This window comes from Mustelus asterias, chromosome 15, assembly GCF_964213995.1.
Source record: "Mustelus asterias chromosome 15, sMusAst1.hap1.1, whole genome shotgun sequence".
NCBI classification, from domain to species: domain Eukaryota; kingdom Metazoa; phylum Chordata; class Chondrichthyes; order Carcharhiniformes; family Triakidae; genus Mustelus; species Mustelus asterias.
In genome coordinates this window covers 86,424,603-86,450,029 of record NC_135815.1, presented here as the reverse complement: position 1 = coordinate 86,450,029, position 25,427 = coordinate 86,424,603, and the positions used below count along the sequence as shown (strand labels likewise).

The following is a 25,427-nucleotide window of genomic DNA, read 5'->3' as shown; positions in this document are numbered from 1 at the left end:
TAGCAAATGCCTTTAGCTTTTGGAAATCTGCAGATTTACACTCCATCTGACGAAGGAGCAGCGCTCCGAAAGCTAATGGCATTTGCTACCAAATAAACCTGTTGGACTTTAACCTGGTGTTGTTAAAAGTCTTGCTGTAAACATGCCCAGTAAGAGGCCGTAAAACCCATCTCTGCAGCTCCAGAAAATTGCATTTCCTACATGTTTGAATTTATATCCTGAAATTTATGCTGTATAGTGTGCAATTGGTACGAATAAATGCAATTATAGTTCAGACACAAACAACAAACACTGAATGCGAATTACCTTTGAAATGAATATAGGACAAACAGACCAGTAAAAATAATAATTGAGGGGAACATAGAAACATACCAGCCAGTGCAGAGAGTTTTCTCATCTATTTTATAGAGGGTGGATCAAGGCAGGATTTTAGAATGTGGTTACAATATCCCATGGCAAGCATGAGAGTCATTGCATCATGCACAAATGTCATCAAACAAATCTGACCTTTACCATAGGATGTGGTTGGTGCAGATACATTTAGGGAAGTTTTAATAAGTACAGTATTTGAAGGAAAAGAAGTTACAGGGCTATGGGAAAGAGCAGTGAAACTAATTTTGGATTATTCTAGCAAAGCAATGGCACAAACACATGGGGGCGATTCTCCCACTCCGCCACGCTAATCTTCTAGCACAGCGGGGTGAGAGAATCTCGCTGTCGGGCCACGTGCAGGATTCGCGCTTGCGTTCCCGCCATGAGCGCATCTCCCAGCGCCAGATTTCCAGCGCTGTCAGATCCGTGCTGGAAACCGGCAGGAAGACCAGGTAAGTAATTTTAATCTTATTTAAATCTATTTTGAATGTAATTAGTGGGCCTGGGACTGAATTCTCCAGGGGGGGGGGGTGCAATCGGGCTGTGGGGGAGTGGGGGGCGGGGGGGCGGCTGCGATTGAGCTGGCCAGCAATCGGGAGGCTGTCAGTTAAACCCGGTGGTTTCTCTAATGAGATTCACGCTAGTGGCCTCTGCATTGCACAGTGTGGGAGATTCTAGTGTGAACTCCCATTGAGAAAAGCAGCGTGAATTACTCCAGTTTTCCCGCGAATCCAACACTCAGAATCTTTTTGGGAGAATTCCGACCAATGGTCTGAATGACATTCTCTGCTGTTCCTTTAAATGCTTCTGCCCCTTCAAAGATTATTTAGTGGCTTCCAACCTTTAGAAACCAGCATACTGCATTTCCAAAATACATTTGCTTTTACTTCTTAAGAGTCAAACCAAACAGATTTAACAACCTGTCCTCTTAACCTCTGCAATAATAACAACTTAAATGATGAAAGCTGATAACTGTTAGGCATGGTAGATTGACTGATACCTATGATTACAGCTGCAGGGTAGAACAAACATATTGTTTTGAAAAGACAAGGATGCCCTAAGTAAAATGGAATAATCACAGTTTTTCATTGTAAATCCTGACATATATCAATTTTCCGTTTATTCTTAAAGACTGAAGAATAGGATAAGACAAAGCCTTTAGAAAACTAACTCAGTTCACTATTTCCTTACTTGAATATGTTTTTTTGTATGTCATTAAACATTACGTGTTAACTGTGGCAATGGTTTGTGCTTGAAAAACGAAGGGAGAATCCATGTAGAGTGGAATCTGGTGTCAGAAATTCCCCCCAATTGTTGTATCCAGGCCACAAATATGACTTGTCTTCAAAAGCATAAGGCACGCAATGGAAAATCACACCCGATACAAAAGCAGAGCTCCATTCAACTCATTCTTTCTTGCGCTAAATATACATTACTCATAATTCTTGTTTTTGAGGGAAATATCTAGCAGATGAAGCTCTTTAATGGAAACCAATACTGTATATCATTTAAAGGAAGAAACTTGCCTATATATACAATTTATCACATCCTCATGAATTCCCAAAACAGTTCATAGAAATCCTACAGTGCAGAAGGAGGCCATTCGGCCCATCGAGTCTGCACCGACCACAATCCCACCCAGGCCCGACGCCCATATCCCTACATATTTACCCGCTAATCCCTCTAACCTACACATCTCAGGACACTAAGGGGCAATTTTAGCATGGCCAATCAACCTAACCCGCACATCTTTGGACTGTGGGAGGAAACCGGAGCACCCAGAGGAAACCCACGCAGACACGAGGAGAATGTGCAAACTCCACACAGACAGTGACCCAAGCCGGGAATCGAACCCAGGTCCCTGGAGCTGTGAAGCAGCAGTGCTAACCACTGTGCTACCGTGCCGCCCAGTTGTAACTGAAGTATTTTTGAAGTGCAAACGCTGTTGGTAAGTAGTAAATGTAGCCGTCAATTTGTGCATAGCAAGACTCCATTTTTAGAAAACTACTGAGAGTAATAATTAATATGTTATTGATTGTCATGCCCTGTCATGTGGAACCTTTTGGAAGTAACCTTTTTAAAATGGGAAATATGAGCGACTAAAGAAAGCTGCCAAAGGGCATCTGACCTGACCTGTGAATTCAAAAATTGCCACCCTGTCTCACAAGGACAAAAGGATACATTCCAGACTAAGAGGTGTCAACTACCAATATACTGAAATTATCCAAAATACATTCCTGAATTAAATGGGTCTTCCTCAAACAAAGACGGGACGGTGATTGTCTCAATTCCCCCCCCCCCCCCTCCCCCCTCCCTAATGATGAATGTCTTCAAACAATAAATCAGGTTGCAGCTATGCAACTTCAGGCCATATTTGGAAAAAGGAACTGCGAGATGCAGAGTGGTAGGGTTGCCATGTTGGGCTCTCTTTTTTAATATTAAAGTGTTGTCTGCCAAGACACAGCAGTTTAAACGGTAAAGTCGCCACAGCCTCAGATGACCATAGGCTGCTCTCCTCTTGGCGGGGGGAGAGCTAACTGGTGGTGATTTAACCTGAGAATCACCACACCACAGACAAAGCTGAGAAGGCAGGCCGTCACAGCAGTGATGTGGAGATGCCGGCATTGGAATGGGGTAGGAACAGTAAGAGGTCTCACAACACCAGGTTAAAGTCCAACAGGTTTATTTGTTAGCACAAGCCACAAGCTTTCAGAGCACTGCTCCTTCATCAGGTGAGTGGGAGTTCTGTTCACAAACAGGGCATATAAAGACACAAACTCAATTTACAAGATAATGGTTGGAATGCGAGTCTTTACAGGTAATCAAGTCTTAAAGGAGACGGTTAAGCACAGGTTAAAGAAATGTGTATTGTCTCCAGCCAGGACAGTTCGTGAGATTTTGCAAGCCCAGGCAAATCATGGAGGTTACAGATAGTGTGACATGAACCCAAGATCCCGGTTGAGGCCGTCCTCCTGTGTGCGGAACTTGGCTATCAGTTTCTGCTCGGCGATTCTGTGTTGTCGTGTGTCGTGAAGGCCGCCTTGGAGAACGCTTACCTGAAGATCAGAGGTTGAATGCCCATGATTGCTGAAGTGTTCCCCGACAGGAAGAGAACACTCCTGCCTGGTGATTGTCGAGCGGTGTTCATTCATCCGTTGTCGTAGCGTCTGAATGGTCTCCCCAATGTACCATGCCTCGAGTCATCCTTTCCTGCAGCATATCAGGTCGACAACGTTGGCCGAGTTGCAAGAGTATGTATGTACCATGTACTTGGTGGATGGTGTTCTCACGTGAGATGATGGCATCTGTGTCGATGATCCAGCACATCTTGCAGAGGTTGCTGTGGCAGTGTTGTGTGGTGTCGTGGTCACTGTTCTCCTGAAGGCTGGGTAGTTTGCTGTGGACAATGGTCTGTTTGAGGTTGTGCGGTTGTTTGAAGGCTAGAAGTTGGGGTGTGGGAATGGCCTAGACGAGATGTTCGTCTTCACTGATGACATGTTGAAGGCTCCGGAGAAGATGTTGTAGCTTCTCCGCTCCGGGAAAGTACTGGATGACGAAGGGTACTCTGTCCGCCGTGTTCTGTGTTTGTCTTCTGAGGAGGTCGGTGCGGTTTTTCAGTTGGCTCGTCGGAAGTTGCAGTGGCAGTGCTCCGAAAATTTGTGGCTTGTGCTACCAAATAAACCTGTTGGACTTTAACCTGGTGTTGTGAGACTTCTTACTGTGCTTCACAGCAGTAGCAGAAAAGGAAGTAACATCTATGCCTTAAGAACCAGAGATTGTTAACATCCGAGATCTCCAAGCGACTCAAGAACAGCTTCTTCCCTGCTGCTGTCAGACTTTTGAATGGACTTACCTTGCATTAAGTTGATCTTTCTCTACACCCTAGCTATGACTGTAACACTACATTCTGCACTCTCTCATTTCCTTCTCTATGAACGGCATGCTTTGTCTGTATAGCGCTCAAGAAACAATACTTTTCATTGTATGTTAATACATGTGACAATAATAAATCAAATCAAATCAAATGTTCCTTACCGGGTCCACCAGTCCAGCAAACTGACCTCCTGGTACAAGCAACTAACTTTACGACCTGTAGAAAGTTCATCTCTTCAAGAGAATCCTGAAAACCACTTTGGGAAGTGACTCCAGATTTGTCGAAACTACACTTCAGGAGTGAAGACATCTTTTCCATCAGACCTGCAAGGCATGTTTTCCAGAATAGAACAATCATGTGAATTATAATTTATTTCTTTGGTTTATAACTTGTAAATGTTCATTATTCTCTTTAATTGTACATTCTTCGATTGGGTTTCTGTGACTGAGTGAGTGCAATAGTGTTGGATTTTGCATGAACGCATGAATAAATAATCCTCTTTATTTAAATGAATAAAAAGCTTGCGGCTCATTCTTCAAATTGTACCCACAGTCTGGGGTTGAGAAAACGTCTCACATCTTCGTCTGAAACACTTACTGATTATGGATAGTAGAAAAGAGGACAAGGATTGCAGTAATTCTCTCTCACCCTATCTGTAACATGATGATGGTGATTGAGGGAGGAATGTTGGCCAAGCTGGACTCCCTGCTTTTCTCCAAACGGTGCCATAAAATCTTTTGCATCAATGTAACAAACTGAAAGGGCTTCAGTTGAATACCTGGCATAAGACAAGCCCTCACAGCGTTGTGATGGTGGGGGTTATAGGTTCCTTAGGACCTGGGTTGGAGATGTGGTGTTAAAACAGTAGAAGAGCAAGAAATAGGTCAGGAGGTGGAGCAATGAGGTCTGCACCACACAGGGTATGCAATGGTGCTCCTCTGCTGGGGGAGACAAGTCTGTAATAGTTGGGCTATTGAAAAATAAGTGGATGTCATCATCATCTAGAATTCTAGCTGCTCCTGTCTAATCCAGTAACCTAGACACCAGAATGATACCCGGGTCCATGTCAATGGAAGGGCACACGTGGAGCCCACAATGAACTGCAGGTCTATCTTTGTCTGAAATATTTCCAGGCAGCACAAATTAATTCTTCCTCCTTATGTAGGGGACCAATCCATCACGCAGACCAGCCTCCCATCCATTGACTCTGTCTACACTTCCCGCTGCCTTGGCAAAACAGCCAGCATAATTAAGGACCCCACGCACCCCAGACATTCTCTCTTCCATCTTCTTCCTTCGGGAAAAAGATACAAAAGTCTGAGATCACATACCAACCAACTCAAGAACAGCTTCTTCCCTGCTGCTGTCAGACTTTTAAATGGACTTACCTTGCATTAAGTTGATCTTTCTCTACACCCTAGCTATGACTGTAACACTACATTCTGCACTCTCTTGTTTCCTTCTCTATGAACGGTACGTTTTGTCTGCATAGCGCGCAAGAAACAATACTTTTCACTGTATGTTAATACATGTGACAATAATAAATAAAATAAAATCAAACCACTTTCTACAATTTGGTGAATTTTCAGCTGTTCACACAAGCTCCTTACCCGTCTTGTACTGCCACACCCCATCTAGTGGTTTCTCAAGGTGAGCCTCATTTTGATGAGGTTATCCACCCAATTTATTTACATTTGATTACCTCTGCTGGCTCACCTGCAGATCTAGCAAATACAATCCTCGAGGCTTCAATGAAGAGATGAGCTTTCTAGGTCCAGTGTTGCCTGAGAGACAAATATTGGCCAGGACACTATCAGAACTTCACTGCATCTCTTCAATTAATGTCAAAAGTCACCACCTCTGATAGTGCTGCACTCCCTCTTTACTGCGCTGAAGCATCAGCCTAGGTTATGTATCAAATCTCCAGAATGGGACTTACACCCATGATCTTCTGACTAAGAAACATGAGTTCTACCGCTGAGCCATGGATAACACCCATATAAAATTATCTCAGAGTTACAGATTCCTGACTAGATATACTCACAAACTAATAAACAAAACATATCTTTATTCTTAATGCTTTGCTCCCTCAGGATAAAGAACAGGTTTTCGATATCTGTCTTTCGGAGGATATGGAGTTTAGTTATCTCCACTTAGGTCAGTGGTCCTACATGGATCCCAGTTGTTGTAGCAAAGTGTATTATGGGCCAGACAAGTGTTAGGTGTTGTTTCTCAGCGTTTATATTTGAGATCAATTTATTAAGGCTATACCCAGCTCAAATTCTATAATTGCCTTCTTAATTGTCTAACTCAACACCTCTTTAGTTGTGACTTTTCATCATTGTACGTAAACAGAAAGGTGTTTTAGATTTGATTTCCACCTTTATAAGTAGTGGCATATTTTCTGAACCCCTCAGTTTTGGTATGATCCCATTTCTATTACTAACCGCACAACTAACTTCAGTAAGCAGGACAGGGTTACAGGGTCCCACACCAAGGGGTCATGTGACATGACTCCTACCTGTTCACTTTGCCTTTGACAAAAGATGCACATTCCTTTGGATTCTTGGGATTGTTAACATTTCGACCATTACGAATTTGAAAGGAAAGGTACAGGATCCTTTGTTTTTTAAATTCATTAGGGATGTGGGCATCGCTGGCTAGGACAGCATCTATTGCCCATCCCTACTTGCCCTTCAGAAGGTGGTGATGAGCTGCCTTCTTGAACTGCTGTAATCCTTGAGGTATACGTACACTCAGAGCGCTGTTACCTTTAAGGAGGGAATTCCAGTATTTTGAGCCTGCGACAGTGAAGGAATGGTGATATATTTCCAAGTCGGGATGGTGAGTGGCTTGGAGGGAAATCTCCAGGTGGTGGTGTTCCCAGGCATCTGCTGTTAGATGGTAGTGGTGGTGGGTTTGGAAGGTGTTGCCTAAGGAACCTTGGTGAATTCCTGCAATGCATCTTGTGGATGGTACACACGATGCCACTGTTCACAGGTGATGGAGGGATGGAATATTTGTGGAAGGGGTAGCAATCAAGTGGGCTTCTTTGCCCTGGATGGTGTCGAGCTTCTTGAGTGTTGTTGGAGCTGCACTCATCCAGGCAAGTGGGGTGTACTCCATCACACTCCTGAATTGTGCTTGTAGATGGTGGGGCATCAGCAGGTGAGATACTCATGCAGGATTCCAAGGCCTTTGTCCAACTCTGATAGCCACAGTATTTATTTGGCTAGTCCAGTTCAGTTTCTGGTCTATGGTAACCCTCAGGATGTTGATACTGGGGAATACATGGTAATGCCATTGAATGTAATAGACGATGGTTAGATGGTCATTGCCTGGCACTTGTGTGCTGTGAAAGTTACTTGCCACTTGTCAGTGCAAACCTGGATATTGTCCAAGTCTTACTGCATTTGGACATAGAATCATCATAGAATCCCAACAGTGCAAAAGGTGGCCATTCAGCCCATTGAGTCTGCGGACTCTCTGACAGAACAACCCACCCTATTCCTGTAACCCCACATACTTACTCCACTAATCCCCCTAACCCACACATCTTGGGACACTAGGGGCAAGTTATCATGACTAATACACCTAACTTGCGCATTTTTTGGACAGTGGAAGGAAACCAGAGCACCCGGAGGAAACCCATGCAGACACGGGGAGAACATGCAAACTCCACACAAACAGTGACCCAAGGCCAGAATTGAACCCGGGTCCCTGGTGCTGTGAGTCAGCAGTGCTAATCACTGTGCCACCATGCCGACATGAACTGCTTCAGTACCTGAGCATTCGTGAATGGTGCTGAACAGTCACCTGCAAACATCTCCACTTCTGACTTTATAATGAAAGGGAGGTCATTGATGAAGCAGCTGAAGATGGTTGGGCCTAGGACACTACCCTGGAGAATCCCTGTAGTGATGCCTCAGAGCTGAGATGATTGACCTCCAACCATCATAATAACCATCTTCCTTTATGCCAGGTATGACTCTAACCAGCAGAGAGTTTTCCCCTGATTACCACTGACTCCAGTTTTGCTCGGACTCCTAGATGCCATACTCAGTCAAATGCTATCACTCTGGAATTCAGCTCTTTTGTCCATGTTTGAACCAAGGCTGCAATGAGGTCAGGAGCTGAGTGACCCTGATGAAACCCAAACTGAGCATCCATGAGCAGGTTATTGCTGAGTAAGCACCACTTGATAGTACTGTTGATAACCCCTTCTATCACTTTACTGATGGTCAACAGTAGACTAATTGGTCCTCTTTCTTAAGTACATGACATACCTGCGCAATTTTACACATTGCCAGGTAGGTGCCAATGTAGTAGTTGTACTGGAACAGCTTGGCTAGGGGTGCAGCAAGTTCTGGAAGTCTTCAGAACTATCGCTGGAGTATAATCAGGGCCCATAGCCTTAGCAGTATCCAGTGCCTCCAACTGTTTCTTGATACCACATGGAGTGAGTCGAATTGGCTGAAGACTGACTCCGAAGGAGGCCAAAATGGATCATCTACTTTGCACTTCTGGCTGAAGATAGTTGCAAATGCTTCAGTCTTATCTTTTGCACAGATGTGCAGGGCTCCTCCATCCTCAAGTGGCTTATTTAATTGTCCACCACCATTCATGACTGGATGTAGCAGGACTGCAGAGCTTAGATCTGATCCATTGATTGTGGAGTCGCTTTGCTCTATTACTTGCTGCTTATGCTGTTGGGCACGCAAGTAGTCCTGTTTTGTAGCTTCACCAGGCTGATGCCTCATTTCTGGGTATACCTGGTGTTGCTCCTGGCATGCTCTCCTGCACTCTTCATTGAAGCTGGCTTGATCCCCTGGCTTGGTGGTAATGGTAGAATGGGAGATACGCCAGACCATGAGGTTGCAGATTGTGGTTGTGTACATTTCTGCTGCTGCTGATGGCTTACAGTGCCTCATGGATGCCCTGTCTTGAGTTGCCAGATCTGTTTAGAATCTAGCACTGTGGCAGCGCCATGGGACTTCGTCTCCACAAGGACTGTGCGATGGTCACTCCTACCAATACTATCATTGACAGATGCATCTGCAGCAGGCAGGTTGGTGAGAATGAGATCAAGTAGGTTTTTCCCTCTTGTTGGTTTCCTCACTTTCTGCTGTGGTCCCAGTCTAGCAGCTATGTCCTTTAAGACCCAGCCAGCTCAGTCTCTGGTGGTACTACAGAATCACTCGTGGTTCTTTGAGTCCCCCATCCAGAGTACATTCTGCATCCTTGCCACCCTAAGTGCTTTCTCCAAGTAGTGTTTAATATGGAGGAATACTGATTCATCCACTGAGGGGGGACGTATGTGGTAACGAACAAGAGGTTTTCTTGTCCATGTTTGACCTAGTGCTCATGATGTGGAGATGCCGGCGTTGGACTGGGGTAAACACAGTAAGGAATCTAACAACACCAGGTTAAAGTCCAACAGGTTTATTTGGTAGCAAATAACCTGGTGCTATCAAATTTCATTGGATCCAGAGTCAATGTTAAGGACTTCCAGGGCAACTCCCTCCCAGTTGTATACTACTGTGCCACTGCTAGCTCTGCTGGCCATGTCCTGCCAGTGACACAGGACATACTCAAGAATGTTGATGGTGGTGCCTGGGACATTATCGGTAAGGTATGATTCCGATAATATGAATACATCAGACTGTTGCTTAACTAATCTGAGACAGCTCACCCAATTTTGGCACAAGCACCCAGATGTTAGTAAGAAGGATTTTGCAGGATCGACAGGGCTGGGTATGCCATTGTTGTTTCCGGTGCCTAGGTTGATGCTGGATGCCCTGTCTTGAGTTGCCAGATCTGTTTAGAATCTAGCACTGTGGCAGCGCCATGGGACTTCGTCTCCACAAGGACTGTGCGATGGTCACTCCTACCAATACTATCATTGACAGATGCATCTGCAGCAGGCAGGTTGGTGAGAATGAGATCAAGTAGGTCCGTCTGGTTTCATTCCTTTGTGTTTTCTTGGTCGAGGTAGAATACAACTGTGGCCATTTCATTGGACATTTAAGAGTCAACCACATTGCTGTGGGTCTGGAGTTACATGTAGGCCAGATCAAATAAAAGACGGCAGGTTTCCTTCCCCAAAGGACATAGGTGAACCAAATGATTTTTATGAAAATCGACAATGGTTTCATGGTCATCATCAGACTTTTAATTCCAGATGCTTTACTGAGTTTAAATTCCACCATCTGCCGTGGTAGGATTCAAACCCAGGTCCTCAGAGCATTACAGTGTGTCTCTGGATTATTAGTCCATTGATAATACCACTGCACCACCATCTCCCCCAGTTCTAGTAGACGAGCAGTCTCTGTTAGCCTGGCCTAGCTTAGGAAATGTAGATGGCTTTCATACAATTCCCTTTGAATTTGCTTTCTGCAGCCCAGGGGCCCATTAGCATATCTTCAGGGATAACAAGACGTCAGCTTATTTAATTGAAAGTCACAACTAGGCATGGCTTCGATCATTTTAAAGTCTTTGTCCAGTTTAAATTTTAGCCGTGAGGATATTTCTTTCCAACATTTTCTTTGCCGTGGTGCCAAATTTGCCTGATTACACACCTCAGTGTGTTTTTCTACATTAATGGAGCTATATAATTGCAAGTTGTTGTTGATTACATTAAAAATTAGAGTACTAGTTGCCAGGCTGTCAAAATGGAAAGGAAATTATCTTGTAATGCAATGTGGTAGGTGCGAGCTTTGTCCAGTTGAAGCATTTTCCCTGGGAAACTTGATAGTCAAGTTGATAAACCCAACTCTTTGGAGTGGGGTTTGGATCCACAACCTTCAGACTCAGAGGTGAGAGTTGTTCCACTGAACCAAGGCTGACACCAGAAATAAACCAAGACTCATAAAATGGAGGATGTGCCAGCATAAAGACACTACTATACAAATAAACGGACAATGCATCACAATATATACACTCTCCCTAACACATCCGAAACCAAGTCATTTCCTGGCAGAGGCAAAAAGCAACAGATAAAAACTCATGCCAAGTTGGGAAATTCCTCTCCTATTGCCTTAGGTGACCAAAACTAGTCCAGGAGACAACTGATAATTCTATATATGAGAGAGAAAAATGGGTCAAGGCCCATCCTGTTATACAGAAGATTCCAGATGGAAACAATTACTACAGTGAATAGCTTTTGGATATTGGCAGTAGTGAGATCAGCTTCCATCTGCTCTTACCTCAACTTGGCAGTAAAACTAAACAAAAAAACAAGCGGAAGGATAAATAAGCAGCAATACTACTGACCTATGCCCTTGTTAGCTGGTTCACAATGCCCACATTTGGGGAAAAGAACATATTTGTTTGTTATATCTGAATCGTTGTACAAAAAAATAAGCAGCTTGGCATTGCTTATACTGCACATTGGGGGAAGTTGCCCATAGAGTCACCCTTCCCTCAACACTCTTGCTTCTCGTAATACCTTGGGAAATTGCCTTGAAATGTTTTTCCTTGTCAAAGGCGCTTTATGAATGTAAATTGTTGTTGTCACTTGCTCCACAGTGAGCTACAAGGGGAATCAATGAACAGAAACAACTTTGACTCCATAGTAATGTCCCCCTTTACTGCAAGCACTGAGCTATATTCCCCCTTTGCACATTCTTTCTGGTTGGCTCCCAAACCGGCTTTGTGTCAGTGGCAAATTTGGTATGAATCCAGCACAATGATTTCTTGTTCCGAGTAGGCTGCTGATTTCACTTGGGTTTCCAGAGCATGCTCATTTTCTTCATGGCTGTATCTCTTGCACGCACAAAGCTTAAGTGTGGTTTTATTGTATTCGCACCCATCCTTCATTTAATATAGGAAGTCTCTTGGAGTGCAGTTTTCAATGTAGCTCTCCATTGTAGTGCAATACGTTAATCATGATGCTGAAATATTGCACATCTCTTCCTGGGATTTCTAACTCTTAGCAGGTGCAATCTTGGAGGTTTCATCACATGACCTCCGCCCTACCACTGCCCGCCCCCAACCTCAGCCAATTGGTCACTCAACTTATCCATTGTCATGGTGCGATACCCTGCCACGCCAATTGGAAAGCAACCAGATTTCATTATCTGATTGTCAGTAACAGAGCCTTCCCTGTCATTTTTTAAAAAAGACCAATAAACATAACCGTTTTATTTTAATGCCTTTATGAATTTTCTCCTGGAGGTTAATCTGCAACTTCTGGAGACTGCAGGACAATCTTGGTGGCTGGTTAACACGCCCTCTCACACACTGAAAATGTTTGCTAGGTACCATTTGGCAATCATCTGTGCCAGATAAGCTCTGAAGGTCAAGCATTTAGAGCTCTCAAAGTGGGCAGAGAACAAAATCATTGAATTCTTTGATTCAGACTATACGCGAGTAGATGATGCCCAACACTGAGATCATGTTTTGAGAATATTGAACCTCTGCTATAGGTGAGATGTGCCATTCTCTCAGTACAATCTGTTTGGAAAGGACATTTTGGACACAGAATATTTGCATAGAATATTAGTACAGGATCATTAATATTTAAATTGATCAGTCCACTGACTTCAATTATGTCCTTTCTTCTCCAGATTGCCCAGTAGTTATTCCAGCTCATTCCAAATATGAAAGGAAGTCTTTTCTGCACTGACATTACTGATTCCATCCATGGATCAGTGTGTAGATGGACCCAGAAATCCCTGAGCCATGGCTGGGAAGGGGTCAGCAATCAACCAGTCCAATGCGAAGTTAGGTTGTACTGATGTGTAGTGACGAAGGGATTACTTCTATGTAGTACCACATAGTACACAACGTATTATATAGGAATAGGAGTAGGTCATTAACCCCTCGAGCCTATTCTGCCATTCAGTGAAATCTGGGCCGACCTCTATCTTATCTTGCCTTGACTGTCTTATCAAGAACAGCTTCTTCCCTGCTGCCATCAGACTTTTGAATGGACCTACCTTGCATTAAGTTGATCTTTCTCTACACCTTAACTATGACTGTAACACTACATTCTGCACTCTCTCGTTTCCTTCTCTATGAATGGTATGCTTTGTCTGTAGCGCGCAAGAAATAATACTTTTCACTGTATGCTAATACGTGACAATAATAAGTCAAATTAAATCAAATCAATTGAGCTAGCATTTACTGGTTTTGGTGGGAGAGAATTCCACACTTCTACCATCCTTTGATCAAATGTATTTATGTAATAATAGCTTAGCATGAAACACACAGTACAGGACTGTGATAATGTATGTCACAATAGACAACAGAAAAATTCTGCATCAAGCGTGGATGCCAGCGAAGAGTTAAGCGTGTAAACAATTAAGCGGAGACATCAAATTAATACCAAGATTTCGATAAATTACAAAAACTCCTGTTATGATCAATCAAGGTGTGGGAAAGAAAGAGAAAGTCCTGATACTTGTCCTTACCAGTCTTAACAGAAATTTGGGGCTCAAGTCTACAATTGAACCCACTGACAACAAAAGCAATTTGAAGTGGGAACTAAATTAATCTATAGACATAAATTTAAAAACACCAGTCCAGGCTTTCTTGTGTACAATGCTCCAGTAATAACCACATCCATATTTGACGCCAGTTCCTTCATAGACCAGGTCAGAATTAGTTTTGATCGTTTGAAGGTAGTTTGAGGAGTTAAAAAGTGTAGCTAAGAAGTTAAAGTTTCACCCAAAAGACAGGAAATTTGACATGTTAAAACTAATGAGCAAAGAATTGGACTGCGAATCTCGAGAAGTTTCAACAGACAGCCTAGCTCTTGTGAAATTCCAGCTAGAACAGAAATAGCGAGAGCTAGAATTGCAGAGGGAGAGAGAGAAGAAAGAGATAAGGGGAGAGTGAAGAAGGAAAAAACTGAAAGGTTGAGAGAGAGAGAGCTTTCCGAAGAGAACAAGAGAGGGAGTTAAGAATTTGTGCACGGTGTAGGGAGATAGAAGCAGGCAAGACAGGCCAGAGGGTAATATCCCTGAAAGGTCAAGGAAAAGTCAAGGAAAGTCCAGAGTGGCTGTAAAGACTGGAGAAGACCAGCAGGGATCAATAGAAAGTAGGAAATGGAGAAAGGTTCTTTCTGAGCTCCCACAGGGGACAATAGAACCCGTAATGCTTAAAGTGGCTAACAAGAAGCCACATAAATTTGAAAAGGCCAAAGTCAGGCCAGCAGAAGTAAACAGAGTCATGATAAACACCGAAGAAATTAAAAGGGCCGGAACCTGGCCAGAACAAGTTAAAGAAGCCCATAAAGGTTAAAAAGGATGAAGGAAGCCAGCCATCTGGTTGGCAGGCGTCTTCATAGATTTAGATGGGGACCAAGGACGTTCCCTTAACCAAGAAAGAATGAGGCTGATGCTCCACTTAGTTGAAGAGGCACAAGGAAGAACAGCAGTAGCTGAACATCCACTTGTAGGCAATAGCGTTTCAGGGGACATGGAACAGGTTTGGGGAAAGCCCATTCACAAAATAGAAGGGAAGGGAACAAATCCCAAAGCAAACAACGCTTGTGAAGACCACAAGGGGAATATCAGTGAAATCCATGCAGAGTTACCAACTGGTAAGTAAAATAAACAAGACCATGTTTGAAACCTCAACCAACCAAGCAGTGTTGATAGAACATTCGTGAAAGGTGAATTGCCAGACACCAATCCAGAATTCCTACAGGAGGCAAAAATTAAATTACAACCCACTAACCTTCTAAAAATCAAATGTGTAAAAGTATCTGGGTTTGAGCTATTAAAGGACGGCATGGTTGCACAGTGGTTAGCACTGCTGCCTCACAGTGCCAGGGACCTGGGTTCGATTCTGGCCTCAGGTCACTGTCTGTGTGGAGTCTGCACATTCTCCCAGTGTCTGCGTGGGTTTCCTCCGGGTGCTCCGGTTTCCTCCCACACTCCAAAGATGTGCAGGTTAGGTTGATTGGCCATGCTAAAATACCCTTTCGTGTCAGGAGGACTAGGAGGGTAAATATGTGGGGTTGCAGGAATAGGGCCTGGGTGGGATTGTTGTTGATGCAGGCTCGATGGGCCAAATGGCTTCCTTCTGCACTGTAGATTCTATGATTCTATGAATAGAAGTGGACAGCAAGCGGTTAAAACTGATCAGAGCAGACCAGGCAAGCGTTCAAGAAAATTTGCATATTAAGAGCCACCTTGCTATGCAGCCTGAAGGCGGAACCAATTGGAGGGACAGAGTACCCCTACCCCCATAGGTAACCAAGAGCAACTTGGCTGTTGCCAATAAGCTGAGAGCTAACAGCCATGTGAAAGGGCAGATCCCTCTCGCTGATACATATCAAAGTTCCAGCAGGGAATAAATAGGCACAGGGTTTCTGACAAAATTATCTGTCTTGCATACCACCAAGAGAATGAAGCAAATTCAGAACACTGACTCAAGACTGATCCTTTCCAGTTCAGATAGATTTTGTTTGTAACCAGCACCTGAAAGGAAGAAACAATGTGACAGCATGCTATCCAAAGTTTAATTCAGTATAGAATTATATGGGTACCAAAATCACAGTCGAGCATAATGGATGCAATTAGGTTAAAAGTGTGAATGGATTTACTTTTAATTTTATTAATATTTGGATGTCTGTAATGAAACACTAATTGAAATTTGCATTTCATTCCTTGTGAGGTGGAGGTGTCACGATGATGGGACATATGCATGTTAATCTTTAATTTCATCAGCTGGTCAAATTTATATCGAACTGCTTTAAAAGGACATTGAAACAGGCAGACAGGCATTGACTTAAGGTGGCTGGTATTTCAAATTGGCCCATTTCTGGAAGCTTCCAATGTAATTACAATTAAGATTTGCCAAGACAACCTCCCATGGAAATTCACACCTGCTGACATCAAGAACTACTTCAAATGGTGAACTGAAACGATAATAGACTTCACCATTTGCATTTCTATGAAGCCAACTTTCAAGCAGAGACAGAAATTCCATTGGGACAATGGCTACATAGAAGGCGTTGTTACTATATGATGGAGGATGGATCATCCAAGAGTTAATGGCTGGGACATCACAGAATCTAATCACCTAGGCAATAAAAGAACAGCCAAGGTCTGTCCAGACAGGAGCTAATCAATTACCTTCTGAAATTACAATGGGGAGAGAGGTCATGTGACCAAAATATCTATTTTGAAATTTATTTTAGAACAACAGCGAAGTTGCTAAAATTAAAAATCTGGAAGAAATCTGACAAGGGAGTAGCAAAACCAACTCTCTTTCCCCTATCTCTCAACTTCAAGATCCTATCTCTGTTAAAGTTTCAAGTCCATCACAGAGTTAGAGAATTTTCATACGAAAGGGACAAAATATATAAGGTGCATATGAAAGGTTTCATAGGAGAGGTGCAAAAATCATCAACTTTTGGAAAAGATGGATTACATTTAAAAAAGAGACTGTTTCCGGAGGTTTAAGTTTACATCAGCTTTAACTCCATTGGAATTTCAGGATCACCGTGGAAAAATTCTGCCTCAGCTACGATACCAGCAAATTACTCATAAACAGTGAACTCTCTTTTTTTTGGCCTTTGATCAATAAATTTTCACTTGGCCAAAATAACCTCCAGCTGTATACCTTGGGTGGCACAGTGGTTAGCACTGCTGCCTCAGAGCGCCAGGGACCCAGGTTCGATTCCCGGCTTGGGTCACTGTGCGGAGTCTGGACGTTCTCCCCGTATCTGTGTGGGTTTCCTCCGAGAGCTCCAGTTTCCTCCCACAGCCCGAAAGAAAAGGAATAAGATAGAGAAACTGGTGAACTGGTGATGCAACAATAATCTCTCCCTCAATGTCAACAAAACGAAGGAGATTGTCACCGACTTCAGGAAGCGTAAAGGAGAACATGCCCCTGTCTACATCAATGGGGACGAAGTAGAAAGGGTCGAGAACTTCAAGTTTTTAGGTGTCCAGATCACCAACAACCTGTCCTGGTCCCCTCATGCTGGCACTATAGTTAAGAAAACCCACCAACGCCTTTATTTTCTCAGAAAACTAAGGAAATTTGGGATGTCAGCTATGACTCTCACCAACGTTTGGAAATGCACCATAGAAAGCATTCTTCTGATTGTATCACAACTTGGTATGGCTCCTGCTCTGCCCAAGATCGCAAGGAACTACAAAAGGTCATGAATGTAGCCCAATCCATCACGCAAACCAGTCTCCCATCCATTGACTCTGTCTACACTTCCCGCTGCCTCGGCAAAGTAGCCAACATAATTAAGGACCCCACGCACCCCGGACATTCTCTCTTCTACCTTCTTCCTTCGGGAAAAAGATACAAAAGTCTGAGATCACGTACCAACCAACTCAAGAACAGCTTCTTCCCTGCTGCTGTCAGACTTTTGAATGGACTTACCTTGCATTATGTTGATCTTTCTCTACACTCTAGCTATGACTGTAACATTACATTCTGCACTCTCTCGTTTCCTTCTCTATGAACGGTATGTTTTGTCTGTATAGCGTGCAAGAAACAATACTTTTCACTGTATACTAATACATGTGACAATTATAAATCAAATCAAATCAAATCAAATGTGCTGGTTAGGTGCATTGGCCATGCCAAAATTCTCCCTCAGTGTACCTGAAGAAGCGCCGGAGTGTGGCGACTAGGGAATTTTCACAGTAACTTCATCGTAGTCTTAATGTAAGCCTACTTGTGACACTAATAAATAAATTTAAACGTTATATTATTTTACATGTGTGTGTGTGTGTTACGAAGGTTAGAATAAGGATTTACTTTTTTCAATATCATTACATCTTTATCTGGGTGGGTTTTTAGCTCAACAAGAACCAACCACATTGTTTGAAATTCAAGAAAGCCTGTCAGACTGGTTTCTTTGCAATCAGCACATAAATGGTTAAGCACAGATTTTGAGATGGTACCTTCATAAAATCATAGAATCTCCACAGTGCAGAAGGAGGCCATTCAGCTCATCGAGCTTGCACCAACAACAATCCCACCCAGGCCCTATCCCCGCAACCCCACGTATTTCCCCTGTTAATCCCCTTGATGCTGAGGGGCAACTTAGTATGGCCATCTAACTTGCACATCTTTGGACTGTGGGAGGAAACCGGAGCACCCGGAGGAAGCCCACGCAGACACGGAGAGAACATGCAGACTCCACACACTGACCCAAGCGGGAAATCGAACCCGGGTCCCTGGCGCTGTGAAGCAGCAGCGCTAACCACTGTGCCACCGTGCTGCCCTATGAGTTCACATATAACACTTCATCCTCTTCAGTTACAAGAACTCCATGTTACAATCCAATTGTGGATTGAGACAAAAAGGTCAAGTCCTAACATGTATCCTCACAAGTCATAACATATGTAGCAACAACTTGAACTTATACAATACCCTTTATGTATCAGACACTTCAGCTGAGTGTTTTCAGACAAAGTTTGACATTGGGATTCACAAAAAGATGTCAGGACGGGTGACCAAAAGTTTACTCAAAGCGGTAGGTTTTAAGGAGAATCTTTAGGAGTAGAGAGAGGTATCGAGGCAGAATTTAAAAGGGAATTCTAGAAATTAGGACCTAGGCAGTTAAAGGTATAGCAGCCAACTGTGAAGTGAAGGAAACCAGGATTATTTTTATTTGTTCTTGGGATGTTGACATTGCTGGCAAGGCCAGCATTTATTGCCTATCCCTGATTGGTGGGTAATTGACCAAATTGGATTTGTCCTGCCCTTTGTAGACAGGATGTGGAGATGCCGGCGTTGGACTGGGGTAAACACAGTAAGAAGTCTCACAACACCAGGTTAAAGTCCAACAGGTTTATTTGGTAGCAAATACCATATGTATAAGCTTATGGTATTTGCTACCAAATAAACCTGTTGGACTTTAACCTGGTGTTGTGAGACTTCTTACTTTGTAGACAGGGCATACCTGGGCAATTTTCCACATTGCCGGGTAGATGCTTGTGGTCTAGCTTGGCTAAGGGTGCAGCTATCTCTGGAGCACATGTGCTATTGCTGGGATGTTGTCAGGGCCCATAGCCTTTGTACAAGAGGCTACAATTGGAGAAAACAGAAATCTCGGTGGGTTGGAGGACTGGAATTTAGTAAGGTCAGGAAGGGGCGAGACCATGGAGCAATTTGAACATGAGAGTGATCATGTTGAAATCAAGATTTGTCCAATATAGGCTAGCAAGCACATGGGTGATGCTTGAGCAGGATTTGGTTTGGGGTAAGAGACGGACAGCAGAGTATTTGATGAGCTCAGGTTTGTGGAGTTTTGTAGGTGGGATGTCAGTCAGAACAGCATTGGGATAGCAGAGTCTGGAGGTAACAATGGTTAGGATAAGGGTTTCAACAGCAAATGGGCTGAGACAGAGTGGAGTTGGATGGATGTTATAGAGGTGGAAGTGGGCAGTCCTGGCAAAGACGACAATATGTGAGGGGATTAAGTTTGACGTAACCCATGCATATTGATTGCAATGGAGGCAGTAGGTCAACTTGGTGCTGTCTGCTGTTTTAAATGATCTCAGTACCCAGCTAGCAGTCAGTCTGTTGAGCAGGGGGCCATATTGTGAGCATCTAGTACCAGTTAAAGCTACTCTGCTCTACTTAAAGGGGAGGGGTATTGTGAAAGGAGCAGGTGTTGACAACCGTGCAGGAAGTGAATCTGATCTGCAGAACATTGAAAATGGTTTGACAGGGGAGAGAGGAAGCTCCAACGTTTTTGGACAATGCATTGAAGACTTTGGTTGAGAAGGTAGAAATTGAGAGCTGTGACCTATGCCCAAAAGGGGGCAGGACGCTCTCCAGTCACATGGTCAGAAGGCAGTGGGAGCAGAGAGTTGTGGAAGTCAATGACAGGAGTCAAGCCTCTGCCTGGACGCAGAGCCGCACGAAATTCACACAAATGTGCACCTTCAAATACCATATCCAATCAACTGCACCTCTAGTCACAGACACTCCTCAACTCATCTCACCTACCAGTATTCTCTGTCAAATCACGATTCATATCTGACATTTGTAAGCTCTACCACATCCTCACACACTTAACTCTGGTGCAAGTCTCACATCCACATTTCACAGCTCACTCACACGGCCAGATATTCAAACATGGCAGCCAGATTTCCAAAACAGTTTACAATGTCCCTCTGTCACATTTCCCTCTGCTCCTACCTGATTGTTGTTTAACTGTTTAGCTGGTCACAATGCTGTCCCTCAGAATGACAATGTTGTGCAGCATGCAGTAGACTAAAATGACTCTCGATGGCCGATGCCGCCTACTGCAGAGCTCCTTCAGAGCAGTCCAATCAGCAAAAGCCAAGATACTGGGAATTGGTGTGCATGATTCTCTGTCTATAGTCATACGCCAGCTAGATGTTGAGGGAGTGGAATTCCTTTTGGTTCCAGTATAGGCAGAGTTGCGATTTTTTTGTTTATATCCAATTCAATCCAATCAAAGTCCAATTCAAAGTCTCAGCAAGTGAGACTTTCCAGATCCAAGCTGACAAGACAGGTTTCCCACTTCCTGTCTTGGGCTTGATCGACATGACCCAAGCTGATTGGAGCAGGCATTGCACCTTCTCCAAGGCTTGATCTCATAGGCAGAGTTGTGATGCTGCACTTGCAAAAGGGATATGTGTGCAGTTAATGACACCACTGTCCCAGGGGAAAGCCTGAAAATCTAGTGAAACTGTGTGTTTGCTCCGTTTGCTTCTCTTTGGCAAGATAGCACAAAACAAAGTTCTCTCTCATTGAATAGACGGCCTCAGTGACCTCTGCTATGCGACAAATAGGACTGCAAACTGAAAAGTGTAGCAAATATTTCCAGCTCCAGCTTGGGAGGAGCGAGACGTGGAAAAAGTTAACTCCCACATTCACCTTCACAGCCACTGCCCTGCTCTGAGGTTCCTGTAGTGCTTGTAGAGAGTGACATATTTCAGTGAGGATGTCTGTACTGAAACACAGATCTTGCACGCATTGTTCTTCACTGAGGTTTATGTAGGAGAATTGTACCCTTACCACACAGGGCAGATATAACCACCTGCTGAGAGCCCTTCACTATTCTTCACCCTCCCTCTTCCAGTAGTTTGCCTTGCTCTGTATAACCTCTGTTCTTTCTCCTAGCCATGCTGTGTTCCAAGGGGAATAGCTACTGGTGCACCCATGCCTTAGAGCAATTGGTTTGAGCAGAGGCCTTGAAGTCAGCAATAAGCAACTGTCACACATCTTCCTGTAGACTTTTGAAATTATAAACAACAATGGAAAGCACCAAACTCTTGTAGAATTGAAGCAATAGCCAGAAGGAATCAACCAGCAACTAACGTGTAAGCAATTGGTGATCTATATAGGTAGCGCTGGTGGGTGGTTGGGGTGGGGGTGGGTGGGTCCTGCTGCTGAACACATGCAAGGTTAAGATAGGGTATTACCTGGAGCACTGAACTCCATAAAAGCACCATTCATGCCAAATCAGCATGTATCTGTCAATATCTGCCAGCTCTGCATGCTTCTGCAGCTGATCACTGCACACACATAAACACCCTCATCAGTATAGTGCAACTCATCTCAAAAGTGTATTAGGATATAATCCAGGATCTTAATACTATATAGCACACTGTGCATCGAGAATCCAGGAGAGTTACATAATATACATAGTATTATTAAATAATCCTGGAGCATTATACTACACACAGCATATTATATCATCCAGAGCCATTATATCGTGTATTATTACATAACACGGTGGAGTTATACTGCAACAGTAGAGCAGTGGAAATCCCAGAAACTTATTGAACATCTGGCCAATCAGGAAAAGAATAGTTTTGCTCCATGAGCTGCATAATGCCGGCATTGACAGCATCTGCCATTGAGAAGCTCCATCAATCCATGCAATGTTAGGGAACAACATTAACACCAACTTCTGTCCACTTTTTTTTCATTCATTCATGGGACATGGTGTGGAGATGCCGGCATTGGACTGGGGTGGGCACAGTGAGAACATAAAAACTAGGAGCAGGAGTAAGCCACCTGGCCCCTCGAGCCCGCTCCGCCATTCAATAAGATCATGGCTGATCTTTTCGTGGATTCACCACTTACCCGCCCACTCACCATAACCCTTAATTCCTTTACTGTTCAAACATTTATCTATCCTTGCCTTAAATGCATTCAATGAGGTAGCCTCAACTGCTTCACTGGGCAGGGAATTCCACAGATTCACAACCCTTTGTGTGAAGAAGTTCCTCTTCAACTCAGTCCTAAATCTGCTTCCCCTTATTTTGAGGCTATGCCCCCTAGTTCTAGTTTCACCCGCCAGTGGAAACAACTTCACTGCCTCTATCTTATCTATTCCCTTCATAATCCTATACGCTTCTATAAGATCTCCCCTCATTCTTCTGAATTCCAATAAGTATAGCCCCCAGTCTACTCAGTCTCTCCTCATAAGCCAACCCTCTCAACTCCGGAATCAACCTAGTGAATCTCCTCTGCACTCCCTCCAGTGCCAATATATCCTTTCTCAAGTAAGGAGACCAAAACTGTACACAGTACTCCAGGTGTGGCCTCACCAGCACCTTATTCAGCTGCAACATAATCTCGCTGTTTTTAAACTCCATCCCTCTAGCAATGAAGGACAAAATTCCATTTGCCTTCTTAATTATCTGCTGCACCTGCAAACCAACTCCTTGAGATTCCTGCACAAGGACACCCAGGTCCCTCTGCACAGCAGCATGCTGCAATTTTTTACCATTTAAATAATAGTCCATTTTGCTGTTATTCCTACCAAAATGGATGACCTCACATTTACCAACATTGTACTCCATCTGCCAGACCCTCGCCCACTCACTTAGACTATCTATATCTCTTTGCAGACTTTCAGTGTCCTCTGCACACTTTGCTCCTCCACCCATCTTAGTGTCATCTGACACACTACACTTGGTCCCCAACTCCAAATCATCTATGTAAATCGTAAACAATTGCGGTCCCAACACTGATCCCTGAGGCACACCACTAGTCACTGATCGCCAACCAGAAAAACACCCATTTACCCCCACTCGTTGCTTTCTGTTAGTTAACCAATCCTCTATCCATGCTAATACATTACCCGTAACACTGTGCACCTTTATCTTATGCAGCAGTCTTTGGTGCGGCGCCTTGTCAAATGCCTTCTGGAAATCCAGATACACCACATCCACAGGTTCCTCATTGTCCACTGCACATGTAATGTTCTCAAAGAATTCCACCAAATTAGTCAAACATGACCTGCCCTTCATGAACCCATGCTGCGTCTTACCAATGGGACAATTTATATCCAGATGTCTCGCTATTTCTTCCTTGATGATATATTCAAGCATTTTCCCTACTGGTAGCACGAGTCACTCACCTGATGAAGGGGCAGCACTCCGAAAGCTCATGCTACTAAATAAACCAATTGGACTTGAACCTGGTGTTGTGAGACTTCTTACTCGTGGGACATGGGCGTCGCTGGCTGGCCAGCATTTATTATTAAAAAAGCTTGTGTGGCTTTTGCTACCAAATAAACCTGTTGGACTTTAACCTGGTGTTGTTAAACTTCTTACTGTGTTCACCCCAGTCCAACGCCGGCATCTCCACATCAGCATTTATTGTCCATCCCTAGTTGCCTGAGGGCAGTTGAGAGTCAACCACAGTGCTGTGGCTCTGGAGTCACATGTAGGCCAGACCAGTTAGGCACAGCAGGTTTCCTTCCCAAAAGACATTAGTGAACCAGGTGGGATTTTCCGACAGTCGACAACGGTTTCATGGTTCTTAATTCCACATTTTTAAAAATTGAATTCAAATTTCATTATCTGCTGTGGCGGGATTTGAATCCGGGTCCCCTGAACATCAGCTGTGTCTCTGGATTGATAACCTAAAGTAAAGTTTATTTATTAGTCACAAGTAAGGCTTACATTAACACTGCAATGAAGTTACTGTGAAATTCCCCTAGTTCTCCCACGCAGAGACGGGGAGAACATGCAAACTCCACACAGACATTGACCCAAGCCGGGAATTGAACCCGGGTCCCTGGCGCTGTGAAGCAGCAGTGCTAACCACTGTGCCACTGTGCCGCCAGTAGCGATAATACCACTGGGCCATCGCCTCCCCTTTTGTCATCCAACAGTCAGTCTAGCTTGGCGTGGGCTGTCACAGTTGTCATTTGTCGAATGAAGGTTCCTTAGAACTCCATCTACACACAGCTGCACATCAGGAGTGCGGACTGAGAACTGTGCCAAGCATATTTTGGTTAGATAAATAAGGTGGCATTGTGCAGATCCAGTGCCATGAAGCAGAGGTACAGTCGTACTGCTTTTCTGAAGAGACAGTAAGAGGTGAGAATTGTTTTCACAGACCAAATCATTGTGCTTGTAGTCAATTGTAAATAACTTAAACATTGCTGAATGGGGACACACCCTTCCAATATTTGCCTTCAAAATCCTTGGTGCAGTTTCAATTTTCAAAAGGGAATCAGATTTATGTTAAAATAACTTTTTACAGGGTGTGGGAAGGAGCAGGGGCCGAATTGGATAGTTGCGTCAAAGAACTGACATTATGACATGATGATATTATGATAAACATTGCTGAAAAAAGAGGCATGTTGCTGAGGTTAATGCAAGACTGCCAATTTTTAAAAGATCACAACAATTTCACAATTGTGTGGGTGGCATGGTGACACAGTGGTTAGCACTGCTGCCTCAAAGCACTAGGGACCCAGGTTCGATTCCCAGCTTGGGTCACTGTCCACGTTCTCCCTGTGTCTGCGCGGTTTTCCTCCGGGTGCTCTGGCTTCCTCCCACAGTCTGAAAGACATGCTGGTTAGGTGCATTGACCCGAACAGGCACCGGAGTGTGACAACTAGGGGAATTTCACAGTAACTTCATTGCAGTGTTAGGATAAGCCTTACTAGTGACACTAATAAATAAACTTTATCTTTATAATTTATACCTCAGGAGAAAAGGGGTGCTGATTGGTTGGCAAGTCAATTCTGAATGGCTGAGGTGTTGCCATGGAGAAAGCAATGGGAAACTATAGGTTCATCATGCTTACGTGTAATTCAAAAAAGGATTGTACATATTCCTTTTGTTTGCAAAGAACACATCCCTGCCTATGACTGCATGTCACATCTAGCAGGCATGAATTAGCTATGTTATCAACTTAACTGATGATCTTAAATTGGTTTTAGGGTAGCTATGAGCACACTCAGGATTGTTCAACA

The 25,427-nt window shown here is 43.7% G+C and overlaps 1 protein-coding gene across 1 annotated transcript in view; it reads left to right on the top strand.

Moving 5' to 3' along the window:
* The first annotated feature begins 766 nt into the window (after positions 1–766).
* Positions 767–25,427, top strand: part of zbtb2b (zinc finger and BTB domain containing 2b) — a 74,649-nt gene continuing 49,988 nt past the window's right edge. The window contains exon 1 of the mRNA XM_078230267.1: positions 767–824. The gene's annotated coding sequence lies outside the window, so the exon portion shown is untranslated. The remainder of the gene's footprint in view (positions 825–25,427) is intronic.